The sequence below is a fragment of the Dama dama genome, chromosome 17 (genome assembly GCF_033118175.1).
Source record: "Dama dama isolate Ldn47 chromosome 17, ASM3311817v1, whole genome shotgun sequence".
NCBI classification, from domain to species: Eukaryota; Metazoa; Chordata; class Mammalia; order Artiodactyla; family Cervidae; genus Dama; species Dama dama.
The window spans coordinates 53314666-53321703 of NC_083697.1; the positions used below are offsets into that span (position 1 = coordinate 53314666).

The following is a 7038-nucleotide window of genomic DNA, read 5'->3' on the forward strand; positions in this document are numbered from 1 at the left end:
TACCACCTTCATTTTCTAAGTGGTTATTTCATTTTACATTTCCAACGAAATGTCAAAAATTCCAAGTTGTTCCACATCATTGTCAACACATTGGTAGTGTCCACGCCAATGTTAGTCCTTTTGTTTTGCTTTGTGTTTTGCCATTCTGAAGTAATGGTACTTCATTACAAATGAGTGAGGAATTTATCTATCCATTAACTGTGTCTTATATGCAACATATGTCTTATAAGATGTGTAAACATATATACATATGTCTTATACATATGTATAAGACCACATATGTCCTATATGCTCTGTATGTATTTTCATTAATTATTGCAAAAATTAATTTGTATTTCCTTAACAACCAATCATGTCAAACATCTGTTCATTAAACCAGTTGCCCTCATGAATATATGGTGTATTCTATCTTTAGTGAACTGTCTGCTCAGATCTCTTCTCCATTTTAAAGGTAGACTTTTGTACTTTTCCCTTGTCCTTGTTTCTTGCCATTCCTTGTTCCAGCTGTGCTCTCTGCACCTCATCGCCATGCCTCTCAAAATTGAGGAAATCTGATTACAGTCAGGAAAAAGGATGCTAAGTCTGTCAAAATCAAGAAAAACAAGGGTAATGTGAAGTTTAAAGTTGGATGCAGCATATACTTTTACACCTATTTGTTGATCACAGACAAAGAGAAAGTGCAGAAGTTGAAACAGTCCCTGCCTCCAGGTTTGGCAGTGAAGGAACTGAAATAAACCACACACACTGATTTGAACTATATTAAAATTTCTAAAATTCTCAAAAGAAATTAGACTTTTATTAAAACTTTGATATTCATTATATATTCTGGGCACAATTATTTTATCAGAAATATGTTTTGAATATTTTTTATTCTCTTAACAGTGTCTTTTGAACAGGAGACAATTTTTTACTGAAGTCCACTATGGAATTTAAAAAAAAAATTATTAGTGCTTTTTCTCTCCTAGGAAATATTTGCCTAACCCAAGATCACTAAGATTTTTTCTTTGTTTTCCAGATTTTTATGTTTTTTTCTTTTTTAACCTGTAATTCACTTCAAGGCTTGTTGTTTTTGTCATGCTGTTGCCTGAATGCATCAGCCTCATAAGTTGAGAATTCTCCTTTCTTTATTAACTGTTCAGTTCAGTTCAGTTCAGTCGCTCAATCGTGTCCGACTCTTTGCGATCCCATGAATCACAGCACGCCAGGCCTCCCTGTCCATCACAAACTCCCAGAGTTTACTCAAACTCATGCCCATCGAGTCAGTGATGCCATCCAGCCATCTCATCTTCTGTCGTCCCCTTCTCCTCCTGGCCCCAATCCCTCCCAGCATCAGGGTCTTTTCCAATGAGTCAACTCTTCTCATCAGGTGGCCAAAGTATTGGGGTTTCAGCTTCAGCATCAGTCCTTCCAATGAACACCCAGGACTGATCTCTTTCAGGATGGACTGGTTGGATCTCCTTGCAGTCCAAGGGACTCTTAAGAGTCTTCTCCAACACCCCAGTTCAAAAGCATCAATTTTTCAGCGCTCAGCTTTCTTCACAGTCCACCTCTCACATTCATACATGACCACTGGAAAAACCATAGCCTTGACCAGATGGACCTTTGTTGGCAAAGTAATGTCTCTGCTTTTTAATATGCTATCTAGGTTGGTCATAACTTTCCTTCCAAGGAGTAAGCATCTTTTAATTTCATGGCTGCAGTCACCATCTGCAGTGATTTTGGAGCCCAAAAAATAAAGTCTGACACTGTTTCCACTGTCTCCCTATCTATTTCCCATGAGGTGATGGGACCAGGTGCCATGATCTTAGTTTTCTGAATGTTGAGCTTTAAGCCAACTTTTTCACTCTCCTCTTTCCCTTTCATCAAGAGGCTTTTTAGTTCCTCTTCACTTTCTGCCATAAGGGTGGTGCCTTCTGCATATCTGAGGTTATTGATATTTCTATGTATTATTAGCTATTAACTGACCACAAATATGTGGTTCTATTTCTCAATTCTGTATTCCATTCATTGATCTCTGTTTCCACCATGTCATGATATTGCAATAATGTGCTTTTAAAGAAAATCTTGAAATCAAGTAGTGTGAGTACTACAACTTCATTTCTCATTTTCACAATTATTTTTTGGCTAATCTAAATCCTTTGTTTCATTATATAAATTTTAGAAATGTTTTGGCAATTAAAAAAAAAACTTGCTAGTGTTTTTTGATTGTAACTACACTGACTGTACATCAGTTTGAAGAGAATATCATAAATACTCTTTATAATCCATGAATGAAGTATATCTTACCATTTATTTAAATTTTCTTTGATTTTTCAAATCAAATTTTACAGCATGTAATATACAAATATTGCACATATTTTGTAAGATTTTTCCCCAAATGTTTCATGTGTTTTGATGTTATTGTAAATGGTGCCATTTTAAATTTCAGTTATAAACACACACACGCTTTCTGAAGTTAGCTCTATTATCTTTCATTCTCCTGATAATTAAAAGCAAAAGCAAATACAAAACCCCAAAACTATAAATGTATATCTTATCTGGTTTGTTTTAATTTTTAAGATTAGGGTAACAGTATCTTTTTCATTTCTAGATCATGACTTGAGGCAAACATATCACTTTCATATTATGTCCACATATTGAAACTGAGGATTATAAATTTATGCTTTAGCACCTAATTCATCCCTCATCTCTTGTTTATCTACTATTTGTGTCTCTCTGATAATAAAATTTGATGATAAGTGCTCACTAATAGTTTATATTAATGCTGCTATTGGTGAAAAATAAAATAGAAAATTACCGGAGATGGAAAAAGAAAGATACAAGGTTTGTTTATCACACAAATAATCTTGAATATGCAATGTTGTATTTTGCTTGATTCATGTTCCATTTTTATCTTTTTATGTTAGTCTTTATGTTAAATATTTCCAATAAATATACAGCATTTAAAAAGCTAGTTTACTAATAATATCACTGAAGATGACTTTGTCAATGAGGTCTTAAGAACATATTCAGTGGTACTGCTAAAATTCAGAGCATGAGGTTCAAGAAAATGAGAATTCAAATTAGCAGCTTACACTCTAAGTTTGATGATAATCTGGTTGTATTTCTTGGGATAATAAAAAAGAATTTGAAGGAAAATATCCTACAACAAATACTTCCTATTAGTAAATAGCTAATTGAAAGATTGAAAAGAAAACCATGAAGGAACTTATTATATTGAGTGAAACTAGCTTTTCATTGAATTCACTGGGTAGTCATTTGTTTTAATGAGTGCTAAATTTACCATTTTTACACTTTTTAAAAGGTAGCATAATCAGATACTTGTAATGTATCATAAACCCAGGTCTCTTGCATTGCAGGCAGATTTCCTTACCATCTGAGCCACCAGGGAAGTCCATACATTATTATATTGTAGGTATATCAGTAATATTATTTATATTAATTATAGAATCCCATAGTAGACTATCTTTGAATTAGTCCTAGAACTATTAAAGAATTCTTAATAGTATGGCCAGCATTGGAACAAAAATGATGTTGTTCTCATGCATGAGAATCACACCAATATATATTTTCTAAAACTATATAAAATTTTTATCACTGTGAATAGTATTCCTTAATTCTCTTTTACAAATTTTCTCTTTTCTATGTGTTACTTTTTAACAAGTCTCTGGAGAAGACAAATGCTAGTTTGGAGTAGCTACCAATATTGCCCCCTGAAACTTTTTGTCACAAGGAATAAAAAGTTCACCGCATAATTAAGCAATAATTTAAAAATAGGTTAAACTGGTGACATTCATGCTCTTTTGTTATTTGTTTCAATAAGCATCCTAGAATAAAAGATTTAAAACTAATACTTATGGATCTTCTAAAAAAAAATGTAGTTTATTTGGTAACTATCAAAGAAAGAAATCTACAATGTTTTTACTCAGTGAAATACATTCCCCCTACAGGCATTCATATTTTCCCTTTCTCAGAATTATTCATCATTCAATAATTACACTATAATTAATAATAGATCAGAGAACAAAAATTTTGTTTCTCCTTTAATAAATGTGCATGGCTAAAGAATAAATCAAAAGACTATTCTTTTAATTTTAATAAATATGAAGCATTTTAATGAGCCCAAACACATAAGAACAAAAATTTTTAACCCAGCACGCAAACAGAAAAATGCAAATTAATTAGGCATGCAACATATAATTATTGAGTAAAATTTTTTCCAATTAGCAGAGATACCAGTCAGTTCAGTCAGTTCAGTTGCTCAGTCATGTCTGACTCTTTGCGACCCCATGAATCACAGCATGCCAGGCCTCCCTGTCCTTCACAAACTCCCAGAGTTTACTCAAACTCATGCCCATCGAGTCGGTGATGCCATCCAACCATCTCATCCTCTGTCATCCCCTTCTCCTCCTGCCCCCAATCCCTCTCAACATCAGGGTCTTTTGGCCACCTCATGCGAAGAGATACCAGTAGTTATCTATTAATTAGATAATTTCACAAGTTATCTGATTTCTCTGTTTTATCTAAACTCCAACATGACTTAGCTAGTGTATGACTATATACAATTTTTCATCTAGAAGCCACATCTTCTGTTTTGCTTTCCTGCCTGGGCCTGCTTTGATAAAAAGAAAAATTGCTGTTTTTCTTATCTACCACCCAACTCCAGGCTTTTCTTACTGTGAAATACATCTTCTGTTTTGCCAAAAATGCCAATACATTTAAAAGCTCGAGTTCATAAGTCAAAGCAATTAGATAGCAACATAAAAAGAAAGGGACCAGAAACAGGTCCCTTCTACTTGTCTGGCCTTTTGACACTGAGGAGGTGGTCCTGCCATTTCAGCTTAGAAAATGAGACACTCAAAGACTTCAGCAATATGAAAGTAGGCTGGACCTTACACATTTTCCTTCTGAAGAGTGGTCTGCAGCTATAGATGGTTTACCAAAGACAATTAGTAAGTGACCTTCTGGCTTGGAAAATAGCTAAAACTGGGAATTTTAGTGGAAAGAAGTGAGACTATTACTATTACCTTTTTGTTGTTGAAAACAATGTAAAAAAATTTTTTTTTGCATTATAAATTTGGCTACACAGTTCAAGAGGATAATTCTGAATAGAGAGAAGTGGAAGGAGAAAAGAGTTGATAGTGAGATGTAATGAAGATCTCATACAGTTTGTTGGAAAGATATAGATATACTGTGTGTGTGTGTAAGTTGCTCAGTCATGTCCAACTCTTTGCAAGCCTGTGGACTGTAGCTCACCAAGCTCCTCTGTCCATGGGATTCTCCAGGCAAGAATACTGGAGTCGGTTGATGTTTCCTTCTCAAGATATATTAGAGAGATACAATTTAACCAGGATTGATATTGGTTACATTTGTGAATAGCAATGTGTTTCTGTCTTTATGCTGTTCTCCATCATTCTGAAATTTAGTACTGAACTGAAAGATTTTATCAGATTTGAGAAGAAGTTTTATTATACTTTGATTGTTACAAATATCTTTGAAATGTAAAATAAAAAGCCAAAGTGTCTAACATGCATTGTTAAAAAAAAATGTGTAAAAAATTCAAATGTTCTGAAGTAGGAATTGTGTTTTCTCTAACTTCATTGATTAAAAATACTAAACATTACAGACAGGTTTTTTGAAATATGTAGTTAATTTACAAAATACTTTCTCTGCCTTCTTTAGTCTCTCTTTATTATTAAGCATATCCATGAAAAATACTTTGATTTAAAAATACAGATTACCTGATATTTTACAGAAGTTAGTTCTTTAGGTGTTGATATGATTGCCTTTTCAGTTTCATAAACTGCTGGGTTAATAATGAGCATCATTGAGAAAATACCTTTTCTTTTGTACCTTAAAATATCTTGTTGTTTTTGCTGTATTAAAAGTACATTGGCAATTTTGATTTAATGCCAGATATGCAGATACCAAAAGTTGCATTTCTATACTTGCTTTTATTGGAATAAATCTAATGAGATTAGGTAGTATGACATTTTGTATGTTTACTACTCAATTAATTGAGATTTTTTTATTCAAAATATCTGTGTCTTTCAACATTGAAAGTCAGGAAATGGAGAGGAAAATAAATGACAAAAATAATTCCAATGTTTAACTCAGTCATTCTTTTGATATGATAACCTATACTTCAATCACAGAGAAAAGTGAGTGCTTTGTCCGTGTGATGTTCATATCATAAATAATTGACTATTTTTTTTTTTCTGGGGATTAAAGTGTTACATACACACTATTTGCTACATATTGCTACAATTAATTTGATTCTCAGTAAAATAATTATTTTACTTAAATTAATAATTTTTCAACTTATACTATACTAATGATTATACACTTAGATATGTTTTTCTTTAAAAGAATTAATGCAGTAGCATTTTATTACTTCAGGGCTTGACACTTTTGAGAGAGAATTAAATGATACTAGTTAATGATGGGATATTTATCTTTTTCCTTCTTTTTATGAGAATGCCTCAAAGCATTCAGAATAATGCATGATGTTCAGACTTAGTTCTTTAATATTCTCTCTTTGTAAGTCATATTATAAATCCCCTTTGGTTGTATTTCTATTATCCCCAATATGATGATGTGGATAGTATATATGAAATTAGTAATAAGATAAATTATACTGTTTAACAAAATAAATGATAAAAGACTCTGATTCAAGAAGTTGACTTTTTATCATCTGTTTTAATAACTTCTAAATTTCAGTTGCTTGTATTTTGTTAAACATCTTGTTTATATCTATATGTAAGTGATCATGCCAGATAATTAACAATATCAGCCAACACTCATATAGTGTTGACTGTGTGTTAAAATCTCTTCTAATTCCATTGCATCTATTACCTCATTTGTTCTTCACAACAGCCCTCTAAAGAAGATGTTCTATTAATATTTCATGTTTATATATGAGGGAGGTGAGTGCAATGGACTGAAATTTGTCTCTGAAAAATTCCTATGTTGAAACTGTAGCACCCACAGTGATGATATTTGGAAACGAGGCCTTTGGGAGATAATTGGGTTTAGATG

The 7038-nt window shown here is 32.6% G+C and overlaps 1 pseudogene; it reads left to right on the plus strand.

Annotated features, from left to right (window-relative positions):
* Nucleotides 1–528: 528 nt before the first annotated feature.
* Nucleotides 529–734, plus strand: LOC133071927 (large ribosomal subunit protein eL38-like; annotated as a pseudogene).
* Nucleotides 735–7038: the final 6304 nt, after the last annotated feature.